This window comes from Macaca fascicularis, chromosome 10 (assembly GCF_037993035.2).
Source record: "Macaca fascicularis isolate 582-1 chromosome 10, T2T-MFA8v1.1".
In the NCBI taxonomy this organism is placed as follows: Eukaryota; Metazoa; Chordata; class Mammalia; order Primates; family Cercopithecidae; genus Macaca; species Macaca fascicularis.
Window position 1 is genome coordinate 116516277 of NC_088384.1, and position 22324 is coordinate 116538600.

The 22324-nt window shown below is 41.7% G+C and overlaps 1 long non-coding RNA gene across 1 annotated transcript; it reads right to left on the minus strand.

Moving 5' to 3' along the window:
- Window positions 1-17707: 17707 nt before the first annotated feature.
- On the minus strand, window positions 17708-21087 carry LOC123567306 (uncharacterized). The gene is made up of 2 exons (XR_006690226.2): window positions 21034-21087; window positions 17708-18034 (listed from the first exon to the last, which is right to left on the minus strand). It is a non-coding gene; the product is annotated as an uncharacterized lncRNA (long non-coding RNA).
- Between the last annotated feature and the right edge of the window lie 1237 nt (window positions 21088-22324).

A 22324-nucleotide genomic window follows, 5' to 3' on the forward strand; every position in this document is an offset into this window, starting at 1 on the left:
AATACCCAATTTACATCTGTAGAAGCAGAAATTAATTTCTCATGAATGGCAGGGGAAGTAAAGTTATTATCTTACATATCCTGATTATGTGTTTGGCAGTTTGGCAATCTTTATATGTTTTCCTATTTTAATTTTCACAACAGATCTTGGAGTTATGTAGAATCGTTACGCTTATTGGATTGATAGGGACACGGAGGTTTATAACAATTAAATATCTCCAGTAAGTCCCCATGGTAGGGCAGCTGTCTCTGAACCCAGTTCTGTCTGACGTGGAACATGGAGTCCCATGAAGGGGGCAAGCCTTCCACAGATTCTTGGGTCAGTATTCTTTCCATGAGGATACATTGCCTCTTCCTCACTTTTAAGAAAGCAGATTGCAGGGAATATTATTCAGCCGTAAAAGGAATGAGGTACAGATGCATACTGCGGTGCAGATGAATGCTGGAAACATTATGCTAAGTAACAGAAGCCAGCGCGAAGGTTACATGTTGTGTCATTCCGTTGGAACAAAATATCAACAACAGGCAAATCCATAGGAGCAGAAAGAAGGTGAGTGGTGGCCCAGGACGGGATGAAAGTGAAAGTGGGTGGCGGATGGCTAATGGATCTGAGGTTTCTTTTTAGGGCGATGGGAATGTTTTTGAGCTACGTGCTACTGAATTGTACTCTTTAAATGGTGGTTTTATGTTATGTGAAATTTACCTCAATTCAAAAGAAAAACCACCAACAGAACTCCCCACTAATCTGGTGAGTCGGAAGAAAGGGCAGCTGCTTTCCGCCCTGGCAGGGCCTGGGCCATGTTCTAACCTGTGATGCCACACTCTGGGATTTCAACAGGACCAGGTGGGCATCCCTGCGAATTTTGACTTGGGGTCTGAATTAGCCACTTGTCGGTTGAAGAGGGTCGTCAGGGACAAGTACAAGGGATCCATGCCAAGGGTATCACCTCCAAGGGTAGCACAGCTGTGGAGAGCTCAGGCTCTGGCTGGGATCCAGCTCAGACCCCTCCCAGATGAGCAATTCTTCCTAAGCTCTTCCAAGCCTCAGTTTCTTACCTGTGAGGCAGTGTCTTCCTGATGTTGTGTGGGTTAAGAACCAAGGTATGTGAAGACCCAGCACGGTGCCTGACACATTCCCAGTGAGCCCCTGGCCAGTAGGACCTCACAGGACAGTGTTCTGCCATGGCACAGAGATCCTGTTGGTAAAGGTCGGGTAGTGCTTTACCCCACATAGCTCCAGAGCATGCAGGTTACTCAGTAGGGCAGTAGGGATAAGCACATGGTCTTGAGGGACCTTCCCAAACTCCCCCATCCATAATTTCCCTAGCAAATGCCCTCTGCTTTCCCGGGCCCTATGGCAGGTCTGATTTTGTTCCACTGATTCCCAACGGACCACATGCATCAGCTTCAGAAACACAGGAGGTGGTGTCCATGCACACATAGAGTCCTTGGGGAGGCTCTCGAGCTCACAGGCAGTGAGATTCTTAGGTGCCTTGGAATATATCAATCACACAGCGGCTTATAGGAACCATGGCCATGGCAGTCTCTTCCCTGAAGGACAAAAGTGCCTGGTGCGAGTTGCCTTGACCCAGAGAACAAAGCGCCCTTCTCCGAGTGCAGTGTGTTTACTTGCAATCCGGAGTTCGTTTTCAGAATGTCTGAAGCATCCTTTGGACCAAAGGCCGCTGCATAATAGAGGCCCACAGCTCTTCCAGGGCTCCTTGACATCTGGGAGGCAATAGCTCTATTGTTCTCTGCCTCAAAGATACTAAGCACAAGCCCTTGAGGGTGCTTTCTGTATCTTTGCTCGAGGCAGGAGAAAAGCAAAACTTTGTCTTTTCCTCTTGAATGTGAACACTTAGGGGCTAAATCAAGAAACAACCAACACATAATCATATGCAGGAGGGTTGATAGAATTTGCTCGTTGGCTTAGGGACAGCTGCGGTAAGCTTTGTCACGAGCAATTTGAAGCCTGAAGAAAAAGTCGCGCTCAAGCCCCCTGGCTTTATCCAGCTGAGCATGATGACTGAATTCCCAGCTGTTCTCCTCTCCACTTGAAGCTCAGCCTTGCATACCTGCTTTTGTAGCCAGAGCATTGTAATGAGAGGGAGGGTGCCGCTCCAGGCTGGATTCAGGGTGGGATCATGCTCACCTTAGATCCCAGCTGGTCCAGCCTCTCCGCCTCCTGGCCGACAGGCTGTGCGGCTGTGGTTCTGGGGCCCGTGCACTACAGGGAGGTCTGCAAGTGTCCACTCCGATCCATTCCTGAACTTGAGAGTGGCTGTCCTTGTGACTGGAGTGCAGCCTGAGGGGAACTTCTAGGGGTGCCAGTCATGTTGTGTTGCTTGATCTGGGTGCTGGTTATATGAGTTAGTGCAGTTTGAGAAAATTCATCACACATTTGTTATCTCAATACACGTTTTAAAAGGTATCCCTGAACTGATCTGCAGTAGCTGCATTGATCCCTGTTCTTTTACACTGAATGATGAGTTGGACATGCCCATGATAAGTCTCTGAGCTCATGAGGCCTTAAGGAAAGGTTGCATGTGGGCATTGAAGACCTTTGAGATGAAGGTGAGGAAGAGTGCTGCAGATGGACGGAACAGGCATGTCGAAGCTCAGACCCCAGAGATGCATTAGAAATGCTTGAAACCCTGTGGGAGGGCAGCGTCTGCATGCTATTGATGTGAGCTGAGGGGTCCGAGGGGTTCTTGTAAAATACACCACCCCATATCTGGACCTGACCATCTGACTTCGAGTCCCCTGACCTTTCAACATCTCCACCTGGCCCGCCTCAGGCCTCCCACCTACTTCCACTCCTGGAGGGACAGGCTCTCCATCCTGTGCTGTGTCCTGTCTGTGACTGAGCTCTATGCCTCAGGTCACACCTTTGTTCTCACCTTTATTTCCTGATCCTGTCCTTGCCCACGTCCTGCACCCAGATCAGACCCCAAGCCTCCTCTGGTATTTGTCTTCACCAATGTCCTGGTGCGGGACAGCTGGTCTACCTGATGACAGCAAAGCCTGACAGGCAACTGTCCTGCCTCTATGAGCACTGCCTTTACCACAGCGGCCTTGTCCTGCTGCCCACCTAGCAGTGGAATGCGATATTTCAGAGAACTTTTTCCTCTTAAGAAGAAAGCCAGCCTGTAAAAACTATGCTCTTTTTTTTTCCTGCTCCATTTTCAGTGAAACCAGAGGACAGATGGTCATCGTCCCCCACGTTAAGGAAGAAAAAAACTCACTAACAATTAAAACTGAAATGACCAGCATGTAGAAATATCATCTCACCAGAATTCTAAAACACAAAATAAACAGCAACATTTCCTGGTTGCGGTAAAGCTCAATGGTGGAGTTCTCTTTTTCAGAGTAGGCCAAATATACGCTTTAAAAGAACATAAATGATTTCTTTTATTTCTTAGCCAAGGATCGTGAGGCACTAATTTACATGACCTCTGTCTTTCTTCACAGCAGGGGACTTTAGTGCAGTTGTGTTCAGAAGGGAGTCTCACGAGGACCGGGGCCACTTGGAGCCTCAGTGCTATTTTCGTGTCAGCAGACAAAAGTAGGAACAAAGCCGGCCTTCATTACAGATGTGCAGGGGAGCTAGCTGCTGCACGAAGCTCTCAGAAACACTCGGAAGATGAACAATGGCTCCCAGAGAACATGAACAAGATACATTTCAATTTCAGAAACAAATGCACATGAAAGATCATCTTTTATTGGAGAACATACGTTAACTTATCCTCTTTTCAAAAACAACCAGGAAACAGTGACCTTTCTGATGCCTTCATGAGCTGCAGTTTTAGGAGAACATAATAAATGCCACTAGACACCATGGAGCAGAAAACACAAGGATTCAACAAATTAAACTTTGGAACACACGCCAAAGACACCCAGAGTAGACCTATGTATACAGTCACTGCTATTGTATTATTTTTTCCATCAAAAAGTTGACATTCAGAATATTTAAGATATATGGCTGCCCTTTCAGACTTCAAATTTGGGTTTATTTCCTGGTGATGCTGTGTTTATTTAGCCTTGTATTAATGTCATGCATCAGAAATGGGTTTTCATGAAAACAAAATTTCTTATTTGACTTTTTTGCTATCCAAATTCAGCATGGATGCCATTAAAATAATGAGATGTTAGGTTTGATGCGCTTATAGCTTTTTATACGTAAAAGTGTAGTCACTGAAATCTTTTCTGGTGTGATTTTCCTTCTATCATTTTGTCTATGAGAATGTAAGAGTTAATAAGCTACAATGAGCTAGAAATTAAATTAGGTTTAAAATCCAGGGAAATGGAATGAAGAGAATAGGCTTACATATATATTGGGAAAATGATCAAATCTGGATGGTTTGGAGGGCCTCAGGAGAAAAGCCAGTTTCCTGTGCTAGAATTTATTCTCTTTCCTGCTTTTATGACTTGCACATAGGTTTGTATTGTCTTCCTGGGGTTTATTTATGAGCAAGGTTTCATCACCACCACTAGCCTATTTTCAAACCAAGTATGATTGTTGTTACTTACAAATGTTCTTGTCTTGATGTTCCTACACTCACTTTCTTAGGCTTTGGGACTATGGAAAGGACAAATTACAACTGCCACATGAGCTCACCTCAGTGCTAAGACGCCTAATGGGGCCTCCTGTATACTGAGGGCAAAGCTAACCCCGTTTCCAAGTGACAGGGCTATGCATGTCTCCTCGGACTTGATACTCAGAGATTCTTTTTTAAACTCAAAATACCAAGTAAAGTAAACCATTTAATCTTTCTTGGGAATGAACTGTTGTGTTGGCCAATAATGAACATGAAAATGATGCATCTGAAAGTAGAAGATGCTAATCTTGCAAATCTATTTTCTTTTCCTTAATGAGTACAAAGAGATTTTTTTTTTTTTTAGTCTGTGGTCCTGCAAAAACCAAAAGATTATGGCATACAATTATCTCACTGTCAAAAATTACACTTTGGTTGAAAATCAAATCTACATTCTTGAATATTTAGCCTTTAATTTTTTTTTTTTTTTTTTTTTTTGAGATGGAGTTTTGCTCTTGTTGCCCAGGCTGGAGTGCAATGGCATGATCTTGGCTCACCGCAACCTCCACCTAACAGATTCAAGCAGTTCTCCTGCCTCAGCCTCCCGACTACAGCTGGGATTACAGGCATGCGCCACCATGTTCGGCTAATTTTGTATTTTTTTTTTTTTTTTTTTTTTGAGTACATAAGAGGTTTCACCATGTTAGCCAGACTGGTCTGGAACTCCTGACCTAAGGTGATCCTTCCGCCTTGGCCTCCCAAAGTGCTGAGATTACAGGTGTGAGCCACTGCGCCCAGCCTAATTAATCTCTCTTTAATTTTCATTTAAGTTCATTCTCCATTACAAATTAAGATATGACAGCCAAGCATTTACTGAGGGCTAATAATGCAGATGTCTGACCCCAGTGGCAGCCACACCTGGAGAGGTGCCGAGTACTTGCAACTCTGGTCAGAGGCTTGCTCCAGGGGTGAGGGTAGGAGCAAAGTCGTCCAGATGAGCGTTCATCTCTCAGGAAGACGAGGTCAGAGAGGGGTCTCGGGATACAGCAGAACCAAAGAAAGGCCTTTGAAGGTCAGGCAAGCTTCAGAGAGACTTAACACAGGTAGTTGTCCAGGGCAGAAACTCTCCTCTCTTTCATCCCATCCCAATTTATCTGTTAACTTTTATTTCTCAAACATCTCTTGACCACATCCACTTGTAAACTGCCCTCTTTCCACATCATGGCTCAGCTACCACCACTCCTTCCTTCCTGGATGGTTGAAGCAGCCTTCTCTCCAGGCTCTGTTCCTATGCACTCACTGCTCTCTAACCCATTCTCCATGTGGCAGTCAGAGATGCAAAACTCATTCTGCCTTTCTCCATTGCAAACCTCCAGGGACTTCCATTGTCTCTAGAGTTGAGCCTAAACATTTTAACCCTTATGTCCCAGGCCCTTCACAACCCGACTCCTACATGCTACTAACCTCATCTCATGATGCCCGGACTTGGTTCCCCTAGCACTCAAGCCTTAGTCTATCTGTTTAGCTCCTTAAGAACACGTATTCTTCTGTCTTTCTGTCTCTGTCTCCCTCTGTTTCTCTGTCTCTCGTTTCCGCCATCTCCTGGCCGCCTACACACTCTCCCCTTTGCCTAGAATTTGGTTATTCTCCTTCTTGCCTGGCTATCTCCTATTTCTCCGCCAAGAATTGGATTAAATATCGCTTCCCCTGGGAAGCCTTCCTTGACCCTCGTGGAGACCATCAGTATTTTTCATACTTTATTATCCCTATTTGATGTTTTTTTTTATTAGACTATATATAGAAGTCTATAAATTATGGACTTCAGCCAAATCTATTTTTATAAAGTCATATTCACCATGCCCATTTATGTTTATATTGTTGAAACTGCCTTTGCACTGCAGTGGCAGAGTAGTTGTGACAGGACACTTATGACCCACAAATCTCAATAGTTATTATCTGGCCACTGACAAAATAAGTTTGCTGATCTCTGCTAGAAACAATTAGGTCAGATATCGTGGCATTATTCCATCATTGTGACCTGGGACAATGCCCAGCAGTAATCATTTATTACATGTTTGTTGAATGGGTAAATGAATGAATGACTGTTGCACACACAGACAGAGAAGCACAGCACTAAAGCCAGACAGTGGACACAACTGGATCACCTTTGCAGAAGGTTGCTATGTAGAAAAATACTAAGCACTCAGGTTCTTACTGCTGCTGTTGCTGATACTGCTTCTCCCAGTTATGTATTGACTGTTTACCACATGCCACATACAGAGCGAACTGACTTGCCTGGCTTTTCTCATTTAATCCTCTCCACAATCTAATATGGCTGGTTCTATTGTTATATCTATTTTACAAAGAAAGAAACTGAGTCTGAGAAAATTCAAGTGACTGGCCATCGTTCTACAGCTAGGAAGTGGGCCATGGGGAGCCTACCATTTTAATCTCTATGCTTCCAAATGTGTTATCTCACCTGTCTATTTGAGGATCATGTCTTTAGTTTCATTTTGCTTTGATGGAAAACATCTTTTTGAGAAATTGGCTAGGTAGCAAAATGAATGTTTTTTTTTTTTAATTTTTATTTGTAGAAAATTAGCCTTCTGTATTGGAATTAGATTTTTTACAAATTTTATTGCAGCCAAAGGTATAAATTACATTTTCAAAATAGTTACATTTGAGCTGAAAAATGCCCTAGTATTGGGCTACTAAGAAAATTACAAAATTATAAAATCAGAAACTGCGTAAGAGGGAATGGTAAGAACCACCATAACCAAACAATCTCAATTACAAACAGCAGCAGCAGCAGCATTGCTGAGAGGTGTTTTAATAGTTAAGGAATGTGAGTTTTCTCCTGTGTGTAAAGATCTGATGAGTGGTGGCGACTGGTTCAAGATGCCAAGGACATATCAGCTTTGCGCTGGATTATAAATAGCACAGGTATTTCAGCACAGTGTCTGTGGTACTCAGTAGAATAAATAGTTATATCCCACACTGACAGAGTGAAGTAATGTTTACAATTTGACTTTGGCCTTCTTTTCGCTCCTAACTTCTCAAAGTTGGAATCACATTTTTATTCATTTATCTTCAATCCATGACATTATATGTGATTCATATTTTGTTTGTCTTTCTTTTTTCTTGCTTAGTGAGTTATTTACTCTAAAACAGGTCCATAGAATGAAGAAGAATTGAGTGCAAAATAAAAAGCCAGAGAAAACTTATATTTCCAAAATTTGATGAACTAGTTGGAAAAGGCAATATTCATGATTGATAAGGAAGCTTGCTGGGTTGAAGGACAAGGTTGTCCATCCAAAGGGAAAAATAATTTGAGCTTAGAGTCATGGCCAAAGTTAGAAGTGATGGAATTGAACATTTGAAGTAAAATCTTCAGTTTCTCTTCTGATACAGTCCTTTAAAAACTTTAACTATTTGAATTATTAAACAAAAACCTCCAAAGAAAAAAAAGCCCAGGACCAGATGGTCCTACTAGTGAATTCTGGCAAACATTTAAAGAAGAATCAATACCAATTCTTCTAAAACTCTTCCAAAAAATAGAAGATATGAGAACATTCTTAGCTTTTTCTATGAGGACAGAACTACCTTGATACAAAAGTCAGGGGAAGACATCAAAAGAAAACAGACTAGTTTGCTCCATGAATATAGACACAAAATACCAACAAACTCAAGCTGGCAGCATATTGAAAGGGCTATGCACATAACCAAGTGGGAATCATTTCAGAAACACAAGGGATGCTTCAACATATCCAACTCAATCAATGTAAGGTACCACATTAGTAGAAGGAGGAGGGAGAAAAAACAAGATCATCTCAATAGATGTAAAAAAAAAAAAAAAAAAAAAAAAAAAAAAAAAAAAAAAAAAGAAAAACATTGATGAAATTCAACACCCTGTCAAGGAAAAATAAAAACAAAAACTAGCTTAATCTAGAACAAGAAAGGAACTCTCTCAACTTGATAAAGGCCATTTATGAAAAACTAAAGCTCATTCATACTCACGGTGAAAGACTGACAGCTTTCCCCTAAGATTAGGGACAAAACAAGGGTGCCCACTTTCACCGTCTTTCCAGTGTTGTTCTGGAATTCTCTCCAGACAAGCTAGGCAAGAAAAAGAAATTAAAAGACACCCAAATTGGATAGGAAAAATAAAATGATCTCAAATTACAGATGATATAATATTATATAAAAACCCTAAGGAACCCACACACACAAACTATTAGAGCTACTTAATGATTTTATTAAGATCAACACAAAAATCAATGAATAGCAATGAATCATCTGAAAGGAAATTAAGAAAAATAATTCCACTTACAATATCATCAATAGAATGAAATACTTTAGAATCAATTTAACCAAGGAGGTGTAAGACATTACACTGAAAACTGTAAGATAATATGGAAAGAAATTAAAGAAAATCTAAATAAATAGACATTCCATGTTCATGGGTAGGAATTTTAATATTAAGACGGTGATATGGTTTGGATGTTTGTCCCCTCTGAATCTCATGTTTAAATGTAATTCCCAAAGTTGGAGTTGGGACCTGGTAGGAGATGTTTGTGTCACAGGGGTGAATTCCTCATGAAGGGCCCTTACCAAGGTAATGAGCTCTCATTCTGTTAGTTCACGAGAGCTGGTCCTCTAAAACAGCCTGGCATCTCTCCTGCTCCCTCTCACCATGTGATACACCAGCTCTCCCTTTGCCTTCCACCATGATTGGAAGCTTCCTGAGGCCCTCACCAGCAGCAGATGACAGCACCGTGCTTCCTGTAGAGTCTGCAGAAGCATGAGCCAAAATAAACCTCTTTTTCTGTATAAATTAGCTGGCGTCAGGTATTTATAGCAACCCCAAAATGGACTAACACAAATGGCAATACTCTCCAAATCAATCTATAGATTAATTGTAATCCCTATCAAAATCCTGATGGCTTTCTATAAAGATAGAAAAACGGAACCTACAATTCTTATAAAAATTCAAGGAACTCAGAATAGCCAAATCTGTCTTTAAATGGAAGAACAAAGGTGGAGGACTCACACTTCCTGACTTGATACTGACTACAATTCTACACTAATCAGGACATATAACACTGGCATAAGTATAGCCAGAGATCAAGGGGATACAATTGAGAATATAGGGGAAAGAAAGCATAATATATGGTCAATTGATTTGCAACAAGGGTTTCGACATAATTCAGTGGGATGGAATAATCTTTTCAACAAATGGTTCAGAGGCAACTGGATATCGCATGCAAAAGAATGAAATTTCGCCTGTCTCATGTCATATACAAAAACTAAGTTAAATTATATCAGAAACAGAAATTTAATGCTAAAACACTGCTGAATGAAAGCAAAGAAGATTTAAATAAATCAAAAGACATCCTGTGTCCATGGGTTGAAAGACTTAATGTTAAAACAAATTGTTAAGCTCTTAGGAAAAAAAGGGGTAAATTTTTATGACCTTAGATTTTGCAATGGTTTCTCAGATATGACATCAAAAGTACAAACAACAAAAACATGGATAATTTAGACTTCATCAATTTTAAAATCTTTTCTGCATAAAGACACTATCAAGAGTAAAAAAAATAATCCACAGAATGAGAACACTCTCAAATCATATATCTGATAAGTGTCTAGCACCCAGAATACAAAGAATTAGAACTCGACAACAAAAAGACTAACCCGATTAAAAATGGGCAAAAGCCTTGAATAGACATTTCTACAGAGAAGATGTACAAATGATCAACAGGCATATGAACAAATGCTCACTATCAGTATCATTTGCAAAATTCAAATAAAAATTACAATAATACAATACCACTGTATACCCACTAAGATGGCAACAATAATAATGTAAGCAAAACATAACAAGTGTTGGTGAGAATGAGAAGCAACTGGAACTCTCACACCTTGCTGGTGGGAAAGTGAAGCAATGCAGCCACTGTGTAACAGTCTAGCAGTTTCTCAGTAAGTTAAACACAGAATTACCATTTGAACCAGCAAAATCACTCCTAGGTATAAATCCAAAAGAATTGAAAGCAGGTGTTTGAACAAAAATTTGTATGTATATATAGTTGTGCAATTCACCATAGCTAAAGAGAGAAACCCCAATTGTCCAATGGATGAATAAGTAAAATGTGGTATATCCCCAACATGGAATGGTATCCAGCCGTAAGAAGGAATGAATTACTTATACATGCTAAAACATTGATGAACCTTCAATCCTTTGTGCTATATGAAAGATGTCAGACATGGAGGCCACACATTGCATGATTTCATTTACATGAAATGTCCAGAATAGGCAAATCAATAGACAGAAAGTAGATGAGTGGTTACTGGAAACTAGGGATAGAGAGTGATGGTAAATGACAACTTCATAGGTACAGATTTCCTTTTAGGATAATAAAAGGTTCTAGAACTAGAGAGTGATAATGGTAATGGTTGCACATGTGAACATACTTAATATCACTGAAGTGTATGTTTTACTGTTTACAAAAGCACTGTGTATTTGCTACTAAAGGTTTCAGACACACACAAACAGTAAGAAAAATGAAATGTACCTGTACTCCTAAAAATTAACTACAGTGACTTTTTAAAATGGTGATCCCTTCAGTCTGTCATGTGCATATGGGTGTGTGCACACAGACAGTATTTATTTTCATTTCTAACAAAACTGTTATTATATAGCACATAATGCTTCATAATCTGTTTTCCCCCTTCCTATATCATGAACATTTTCCCATTGTCATTTTGTATTCTCCCACATCACATTAAATGCCTAGATAATATTCCATCTTATGGATGTAACATAATTTAGCCAATTTCTATTGTTGGATGGATTCTAACATTTTAGAGTTGGAATACACTACAGACATTATCGCGTCCAACTTATTTCTTTCCCGAGCTCTATAGCTGTAAGCCTTAAACACATGGCACACAAAAACCATTCACATTTTGAAAACAGAGTTAATTTTCCACTTTCCAGCTGGATTTGGGTGTTGTATGGGCTTTGGATTCACCATTCAGGAACCTGAAAGATGGAAATGGTGAGGGAGGCGGTTAGGAGGGGGGATGAGCCAGGTGTAAAATAGTGCCCAAACATCAACATTCTATCCTGAATGGTTTTGTTTTCCTGAAAAATAGACATGGAAGATCACAAAATAGGTTGCATTGAATCTGTTGATGACAGTTCCATCATGCAAAATAGATAATGCCTTCAGAGAGGAGCAAATAAGTAGCAGAGCCCATGGCAATGAATGCCTCCTGTATTGAAGCAGTACTTTACCTTACCCACAGTTCACAGAATGAGAACATCCTGTGGCTTGGTCATGCTGTGCTGAGCTTCCCTTTGTGTTTCCAGAGGCGTATGAGCCAGGCATGAGAAGCAGTTCTTTACTTTTTCATTTTCGTTCATGGTCAGAATCAGAGAAATCAGGATATTATCCAACAGTGTCTTTAGATCCAGGTCACTCATATAAGGGTGAAAGTAAATATGTTCATTCCTTGAGGTATATAAGAAACATAACACATATTTTGGATGCTTGAAAATCAGTGAAGCAGATACGTATGTTTCCTGAGATGTTTCTCATGATAGGTAAGCTTTTCTAGCTAGAGCCATTAGCCCTTGCTTGTCACCAGGTCATTTCTCTTGTGGTTGGCTTCTTATTCCTTCCGTTGGTTTAGTTGGGTGTAGGAGGGTACAGATGAGGCCTCATTAAATTGGCTAGATTTAAGCTTAGGCATTAATCCAAGTTGGATTGGTTTTAAGAAGGATCGTTTCTTGACCTTTCTTCCTATTACATTGAGTGGATTTTTCTTACTGAGTTATAGGAGGAGGGTATACAACTCAGGCAACAATTATTTTCCTTTTCATATATATAAGTAAACAGGAAAATAGATATTTATTTGTGTTTAATGACTTGTGCCACTTACAGAAGAATTTCTATATGGCCCCAGTATGTCTTGACTAAGTTAATGAGCTTTACAGAATAAATATTTATTTGTTTAGTGGCAAGTAAAAGACATAGAAATAATATGTAATATATATAATATATTAACAATACATAACATATATATTAACAATATGTAATATATTTGTAACATTATTTCTATGTCTTTTGCTTCCCATTAGACTGTATTCATGGTACACAGAAATTCTGAAAGTTTGTTCAACTGAAAGATGAAATATCTATTTCCATTATGGTTTCTAGCCTTTATGTTTTAATTAGTAAGACCTTTCATCTTCAACATTACTGTTTGTTTTTAATATTTCTTTGTATTCTATTTCTACATGTATATATAGAGTGCCCCCTCTCCTACTTAGCTCTCTTAGCCACCCTGCATCTAGTAATTTTTTTTATATGGTGTGAGGCAGGGAGATGAGGAATACTATTTCAAGGCCACCAGCTATAAAACCTTGTTTCTCAATAACAGATGACTACTCAGAATGCATTTTCTCTCCTTGGAAATAAAACATAAAAGAAGTCCTGCTTGTTGACAGTGGTAGAAACTTCATTTTATATGGACTCCTAATCACTGAGCTCCCAACAGTCTTATTCCTAATCAAAGCTAACACAAAGCTTAGACACATGTTTCTATAGCCCCCTGGTCACCCTTCTAAGGGAAGACATTCTAAAGTCATTCACAGATTTATAAAATGTTTTCTCATAACCAGTTGCCAGTTACAGAAGAATTTCTGTATGGCCCCAGTATGTCTTGACTAGATGAACTTTGTGGAATAAATAGATACATATAGGAGATAAGGTCAAAACCCCTAAGTCCAGAAAATTCTCCTAAAAAAGACTTCTCCTTTGTGCCTGGCCCAGGTAATTTGTTTTATATGCATTTGGCCATGGGGAAAAATCAGAGGACCATTGGTGGCATGAAGCTTCCCAAGGGGTAGGACTTACAAGCAAGTCATGGTGCTCAAGTTTTGCAGGGAGGTTTGTGACCTAGAACCTCAGTGATCCTGGCTTCAGTCTTCTACTCTTTTGATAATTACTGTATGGTTTGGCTGTGTCCCCACCCAAATCTCATCTTGAATTGTAGCTCCTATAATTCCCACATATCGTGGGAGGTAACTGAATCTTGGGAGCGGGTTTTTCCCATGCTGTTCTCATGATAGTTGAGTAAGTCTCACAAGATCTGATGGTTCTAAAGAGCAGTTCTCCCACGCGTGCTGTCTTGCCTGCCACCATGTAATATGTGCCTTTGCTCCTGCTTCACCTTCTGCCGTGATTGAGAGGCCTCCCCAGCCATGTGGAACTGAGTCCGTTAAGCCTCGTTCCTTTATAAATTACCTAGTCTCAGGTATTTCTTCATAGCAGTATGAAAATGAACTAATACAATTTCCTTGATGAGAGAGGGTTTTTCCTTTGCCAGCAACGGGAACACAGTTCAAACCAGCATCTGTCAGCTGAGACACTTTGTTCCTTCTTTGTTTACCAGACCATAGACAAGTGCAGAGAGCCTCTTCTAAATGCAGTGGATCTAGGTGAGTGAACCAGAAGGAAGGAAAAGCACACTGAGTGATCTGGGGCACAATGACCACTGAGTTATTCCAAAAGAACAAAATGTCTTCATTGATTGAATCACTTAGTCATTTCTTGCTCATGAATTTCTCCCACCAGTGCATGTTGACCTTCTGGTGGAAGCATCACCGCCCATAGAAACTTTCTGCCCTTGTTCCCAGAGCCTTTCTTCCCAGCGTAGTAGCACTGGTAGTGTTGGCAAAAGACTAGAGGTGACTGAGTATGGAGGGGTGGACCATCCCACCCCACATCAGGTGCTGAACTGAGAAAACAGCAAAGGGCAGAGGACATTGCTGAGTGGTGGCTGGGATGCTCTGTTTGCATTGATCTCTGATGCAATTAACAAATTCATAATGAATATATTCCACAAACCTCCCTCTGGAAACTTTTGGGAGCTATACATGTTTTCTAGGAACCAGGTGAATTCAGGGAGGACTAAAGGTTTACAGAGTCCAATCCCCTCCTAGAGCTCAACTTGGCTTTTTCTTCTTACCCTCTTGAAATGTGTTCCTATTTAGGTCTTCAAGAGCATGAGACATGAGCCTGCCGCACTGGTACCTGCTGGGAGATGAGAGAGGAGACTTGTTTCAGTTACAGTCTCTCCCTTATTCTTTTCATTGTCAGTGTCTGGCCAAATGGAAATTGTCAAATTCTGTCATAGCAGGAAGCTCTGACTATCCAGGGTCATGAATTATGGTTTTTGCCAAGCTAGAGGTTGAACCATTCTCAGGTCTAGAGGCTCCTTATAGGGATGGAATTCCAGGATTCCAGAGGGCTCTTCTTGTCTTGCAAAAAGAAAAGATTGCTCAGGCACCAGTCCACTCGTGTGTTTGTGTGTTCTGGCAAAGTAAAGATGGTTTCTTGGAATTGGGTTCAGTATCTTACACCTACTGGCACCTGAATCCCCATTTGTTGTTAAACACAGCCATAGATCTTTCTCTTTTCCAGGTTTTTGATCTCCCAGGAGACCAAATGTACCATTACGTGCAAAGGAACACCACACCTGCTTACAGCTCTGTGGTCATCACAGAGAAAGTTAGTGGGAAAAGGGCCTGGAGCTGGCTGAAGGTGCATGCTGGCTTCAGGCTGGCACCTCTACCCTTGGGATGTTGGCATCTCACCTTGTAGCTGGGAATCTCGCCACAGAGAAGCAGATGGACCCTGGGGCTGGAGCAGCCAAGAGACTCTGCTTCTGCATCCAGAGTGTTTGTGGCCAAGTGAGTCTCTAATTCACAATGTCAAATGAGCTTGCCTTCCACAGCCTCAACTGCCTTGGTGAAGGACAGGGGCTCTGTGCCAGATATGCTTCAGAATGTACAAAGTGGAGCCTCTGTCTGAGCCCCTTCCTGAGAGCTGAGTGGATGTTCTACAAGGTGTGGGCCTCTGCCGGGAGCCTGGAGAAGTCCCTTTGGCTGAAGTGGCAGGAGGTGGCTCTGGGAGATGGTGACGTGTCCCCCTGACAGGCCTAAGTGACAGAGGGTTGCTCCTTGCCTAGGCTTCAAACCAAATGCTTCCCCAGGGTCAAGCTATGCTGTTTAGCGACTGGAAGCAAAAACTAATATCAAGGGGGAGAAAAATCTGTGGAAGGGTTATTGGGTGCTAGCATGCCTTTAGCACTTCCTATCTACCAGCCTGTGAGCTAGGGCAGCCATCACAGGCTTATTGTTATGGTGCCCTTTTGATAGCTGAGACTGAAGGTTAGAGAGGTCATGACACTTGCCCCAAGTTACAATGTGAAGCCAAGGAGACAAGACCCCAGCCAAGGCTGTCTGAAAGGAGACAAGACCCCAACTAAGTCTGTCTGACTCAGCCATATCAGGTAAATCCTTCAGACCTATGCAGTGAGTAGAGATGGTATTTAACACAATCCTCCTAAAATCAACTAAAGTTAGTGAGGAAAAAAAACAAAGTCCACCCTCCCGCCTTGACTCTTGCAACTTGAACGCCCCTCCTCCTCCTGCCAGCAGCCTTGACCATGTGACAGCAAAACCAGGTTTGCTTTAGCAGATTCTGTCTCCTGATCTGCTGCAAAGATCTGGGGAGGAGGCTACTTTCTTACATGCCCTGCAACTGTTTTCGGTATAAAGCCTTAGAAGATGAAGCCTATCCTGATTCATTTATTCCCCAAATATCTGCTTTTCTTCTCTCCCGGGGTCTGAACTTCTCTTCTTTCTGCACAGTGTTGGCTGTCACAGATCGCAAATCTAAATGAGTCGTATAATTTCCCCAACAATGTCCAATTGGTGAACGTGGTGGCTGAATAGGCACTGTGTATGTATTGAAAACCCGTAGGCAAGCAAAAATGACAGCCGCTTCTTTACAAATGTGACTGAAACTTCCCATCTCCTCCCCCCTTCCACCCTCGCTGGGGGTCTTATTATTTTCACAATTACTAGTTAGATAGAAAGCAGGTGTGTGTGTGTGTGTGTGTATGTGTGTGCACGTGTTTGTATGCATGTGTGTGTGTAAAGCTTCCTGGTTGCTCAGATACAAAAGGAGAACATGTTCTATTGTTTTAAAATCTTAAAGAAAATAATTATTAGCTTTCTTGCCTTTACTCTCCAGCTTACAGCCTACAGGTGCAGGAAAACCCCAACTGCGGTCCCTACTCAGCCCTTTGTGCGAAGGGTGCAGACATTTCCTTCAAAAAGGTTAGGTGCTGATTTGCATGGGACTTACGTGTACTTAGCATATTGATTGCTCATTTCCAGCCGAAGGCTGAGCACCCAACCTCCGGCACCGCCTCTCCCCTTCTTCCACCCACCTCATGCCTATCTGCTGCAGGTGGATTTTTAACTACAAATCCAGCATGTATCTGGGGAGCTCCACCTTGAGGCGAGAAGCTCCTTCAGAGTGATGGTGAATACCTAGACCAGAAGGAATCCTGTCTCATGTTTTAGAATATACAGTAATAAAGTTTCAGGAAAACTCTTGTTGCTATAATTTTAACATAATTTAAAGGCCAAGGTGTGATATTCCTTAACATATAGAACTGTTTCTTTTTTTCTTTCTTTCACGCTGGTGGGAAGAATAAGTTGTATCCTGACCAAGTGCAAGTCAGAAGGGATAAAGGTGAGCCCGCCTCTAAAATTCCTTCTTGAGATCTGACATTTCCTTCCTATTCTGAAGGTTATCAGTCAGTGCATATCTGTTAAGATGACCACCAATGTCTTGTGCCACTGTTTTAGGGAGGTCTGCCTTCCTCGCCTTCCTGGCTGACATTCTGTATTAGGAACCCACATTTGCTCACACTTTTCTCCATATACAGAGGTCATGTGGTTGCTTCATTTGTGTGTTAATTTTTTGTATATAACCGCTCCAGTCTTCCTCCTGAGCTGTCCCATTTGCTTTATAAGAAAGGGGAGAAAAAATCTAGTTCATGCCAATAATCTTGGAGTTAGTCTCATGAAATAATGTGTTTAGGATCGTCAACCTCAGTCGCAACTTGCAGATTTCTATCACCTTCTGTTTCTTTCCAAACCAAAAGATTAGGTGTAGGGGTACAGTGTGTCGTGTGTCTGTGGCAGAGGAAAGCAGGAAGCTGTAGATTTCCAGGGCGCCTTGGGAACCTTCACACATCCCCTCCTCGGGTGTCTGCAGGGATGTCCATTGTCACCCTGGTTGCTGCAAGTCACATGGTCCTACTGAGATGATGTTTTCATTTCTATTGCTGAGTAACAAACTGTCCCCAAACTGAGAGGCTTAAGATTATTTTTCTCACAATGTTGTGGGTCAGAAATTTGGGGAGGGCTCAACAAGCCAGTCTCTCATGTTATTTACACAAAATGTCAGCCAGGGCTGCCATCATTTGAAAGCTCAACTGGCCAAATGTTCAGAATTGACTGGCTGGCGGTTGACACTGGTCATCAACTTGGAATTGAACTGGGCTGGCAGCCAAAGGAATGACATGGGGTTGAATCATGGTGGTTTCAGGATAATCGAGCTCCGTGCATAGCACCTAAGATGTCAGAGAGCAAGTGTCTCAGCCAACAAGCAAGAACCATGTTACCTTGTAGTACCAGGTTTCAAGAGTAACCCCGTACCACTCCGGCATAACCTGTGGTTACAAATGACCTCGAACCTGCCTGTCTTCAAGGGTAGAAAGTCAACAGGGTTCTCAAAGAACATGCGTTGTGGCAGATATCATTCTGGACACATTTGGAAAATGCAGTCTGCCACAGCTGACCGGGTCTTATTCTAGGTCTTTCTGTGCTAATGCCCTCTTTGATGAATTATCATAACCTCCATTTAACCATTAGCTTGGAATGTGGGATCACCTTGTTCCTTGCCCCAGTTCACCCGTAACGTAGAATGTTTGCTGGATTTCAACTTAACTGCTTCCTCTATTTCCTCCTTTAGAGACCACCATGGCAGACACCCAGTGGTCTATATTCCTTCCCTTGAGTCTTGTAGGCACTAGGAATTTAGGAAAGGAACCCCTTGTGACTTCTGAGATAAGTCATAAAAGGTGGTAGAGCTTGGGGTGCTCCCACTTAGAGCACAGCCTCCATCCTATGATGAGGCTGCAGAGGCCACGTGAGAAGGCCCTGAGGGTATTCTTGCTGATAGCTCCACTGCTGTCCCACCTGACAGGCAGCACCAATGGCCAGATGCAGGAGTGAGGACAGCCGTGGATGTTTGCTGCTCCTGCTCTTGAGTTGCCCTTAGGTTTAAAGTCCTCAGTTGAAGCTGTGGATGTTACCGAGTGGAGACGAACTGTTGCCCATCCTGAGTCCTGAGCCAAAGACAGCAAGAGATAAGAAAATGGTTGCTGTTGTTTAAGCCACTAAATTTAGAGATGGTTTATTATGCAGCAATAGTAACTGGAACATCTGCTAACCCATTAGGATAAATACAAAGAAGGCAACATATAGATACATCATAATTAAACTGCCAAAAACCAAAGTCAAGGAGAAAAACACAGAAGGAACCAGAGAAATTAACATGCTACATACAAGGAATTACAATTCAGAAAACTGATGATTTTATCTCAGAAAAAAAATGAAGGCCAGAAGACAGCAGAACAATATTTTTAGACTGTTGAAAACAAAACAAAAAACTTTCAGCTCAGAAGTCTGTATCCATCGTGGTATCAAATGATCTGACTTTGGAGAGAGAAAGATCGGATTAGAATCCTAGTTCCATTGCCCTATTTCCAATCCTACAATGTGGCATCAATACACAAAATATGACATTAATGTACGAAATATGACCCAGGCGAGAATTTACACCTCTGAGCTCCAGTTTCCATATATTTTCTTTACAAGGAAAAAGTCCTATTACAGCCATTTGACAGCACCACTATGACATTCTATAAACAATCAACATGAAAATGCTTTGTAAACTGAACCAACACAAAGACTTAGTAGAATCTGAAACAGATTTACTCTTGGTTTCCCTTGTTTGAGCACACATGAAAAGTACGTGTACAGTAGCGAAGACTAGAGTTCTAGAGTCAAACGTGTAAGGATTCGATGGCTTTTTCTTTTTACGACTTGCTGAGATGACATACTGATTGATCATTTATGCTCTCTAAACTTCATTTTTTATATCAATCCAATGGTAAAGTAATAGAATTACTTGCGAAAACTGTTGCAAGGATTAAATGAGATACACAGAGAGACTTCACTATGCTTGGTATACAGAGTGGCTCAACAAAGAGTCGGTTTTCTACTTTAGTGAAGTATAGATTAAATGCATGTATTCATCATTGATTTGGGAAATGTATAAAAATGAGGCAATAGGACAATTCCCACTGTCAAACACTGGGCAGGTTGCTTTACTTCCCTGAACCTTAGTTCCCCAGTTGTGGAATGAATGGGAAGAGTCACATTCACAGAGCAAATGTGAGGCTTGTGGAATGTGTACGGCACTCATGTGTGCTCAAACAAAGGAAAGCAAAAGTAAGTCTGTTTCAGATTCTACTAAGTCTTTGCACTGGTTCAGTGTACAAAGGATCTTCATATTTATTGTGTATAGAATGTCGTAATGGTGCTGTCAAATGGCTGCAATGCAACTTTTCTCTTCGTGAAGAAAATATATGGAAACTGGAACTCAGAGGTGTAAATCCTTGCCTGAGTCATATTCGATGGGAACAGCTAGATGCTTACTGCCACTCTGAAGCTCTCTGTCTGTCCTGTGTAGACTCTCCCTCTCCACTTCCCTCATGGGATTTTCGGTTATTGGGAGTAGGTTTGTTACATGTATACCACGTCCCAGTAGGTTTTAAGGTGGTGTATATGGTATCCGAATTTGCAAATTTGGCCAGTTGTGGTGTAGCACAGCCATGAGGCTTGGGTTCAAGCCCCCCAGGTCTACCACTTGGGTGATTTGGGACAAGAGGCTTAACCTCACCATTCTCAGTTGGTTCCTCATTTAGAAAATGAGGATAATAGCAAAGTCTAGCTCATAGTGTTATGTGAAGGATTCATGAGTTAATATGTAAACAGTGCTCAGCATAGTAGCTGGCATGTTCTCAGTGCCACGTGGTGGCTGTTATTATTTATCTCTGAGACTGCAAGCTCCATAAAGGCAGGGATTCTTGTTCATTCTGTTCATTGCTCAGTACATTGTGATGTTCGATAAATATCTGCTAAAAGTTGCTTGCTGAGTAAATTCTGTCCTTAAGTGCCTTCCATGTTGCCAATAATAATAAAAAGAACAACACTAACTTCTAAAATAATTTTCATAGTAACATGATCAATAATACGTGGTGTTCTCCTGTCTCTGCCCTGAGCTCAGTGCCCCTTTGGTGCTGGCACTACAGACCCTCACACTGCAGGATGCCAAGAACACTCATTCTGTTTTCTGTTTCTGCCTCCCCCTGCCCACCCTGGCCTGACTGGGGAGTTATCTATCTCAAGGTGTTTCCACCTGCTTCCCCTTGAAGACGCTGATCTCCTTCTCAAAGCCTCCCACTAGGATAAGCCCCGAAAACATGCTAGTTATGAATCTTACCAGAGTGGGATGATGCTTTAGGGACAGGGAACCTTCCCCAAACCCTGCAAATCACTCAGTTCCCCTTGAGAAAGAAATGGCTTGATTGGCACCATTTGTGGAGAGGGGCAGGGGTTATTGAGTCACAGTGTTGAAGTGAAAACACACAATTCAAAGTCTCAAATATTTTAAAACTTCCCTGGACTCGCAGGCCTCCCTTCCACTCACAGCCTTTTGAAGTAGCTCTGTGGACTTGTACCAGAGAGATGAAAAGCTGAAATCCAGCTGCTGTTCATACCGGCTTTGAGATTAGGAAAGGTAGAGCTGAATTTGGGCAACGATACTCGGAAGCTTTTCCCCAGCTGATGGAGGCCTGCCCTGGAGGTGCTCAGCTCCACCTCTGCTGTCCGGGCTGTGAGCAAGAACACCCAAGGAAAGCCAGCAACCTCCTTCACTCTTCCTCCCCATCCATTCAGGTACAGGCCACAAGTCTGCAGCATCTCACTACAAATTTAGCACAGAGGCAGTGATCACACCATGATGGGAAAAAAAAAAAAAAAGATTAAAAAGAGAGGAAAAAAATCGGCTGCTAGAACAAAAGCCCAACAGAAATGTGTTCCTTAAATCAGTAGTGTATTAGAGGTGATTTAGCACTCCCATAGCCATTCCTACAACTGCAGAGACCCGCACCACATCTTAGTCCCTTTGTAATGTGGATGGCACTGAGATTGCTCTCATCTTCTGGGCTTTATAAGCAAATATATTTAATTTGGATGTAATACAGCCAGGAGGGTGATTTCTCTAGATGGCTTGAGCAACAGAGCAAGAGAATGAATTAAGCACCTCATTCCTTCAGATTTTAGGAGATCTGCAGGTGCCAGGGATCCTGCCTCCAGCTTCGGTCTGGGGGAAATTCGGCCAAGATGAAGCCTCTTATTGGCTGCATTAATTCCACCCTCCTTCATTAACATGCTAATTATTCAATTAGTTAATGCTCCCTTCTTGCGTTGAGTAAGCTCCTGAGGGGTAAAAATTGTAGGTGGAAGCTTAAGGCTATAATAGTGGTATTCTACTCCTTGAGGAGATGCATTTGATGGGCGTTCTTTCTACAGAACTTGATTCAGTTTAGGATATGAATCAAGGTGAAAATGAAACAAATCTAGTAGGAATCAATAGAATTTCTCTATGGTAGATCTGAGTAATTTGAGATTAATTAGCACAAACCAAACTGAAACCAACCAATGCTTAGTGTCTTTATGAGCAAGATCTCAAAAGGGGGCCTTTAAGGTAGCTATTAGCTGGCGACTCAGAC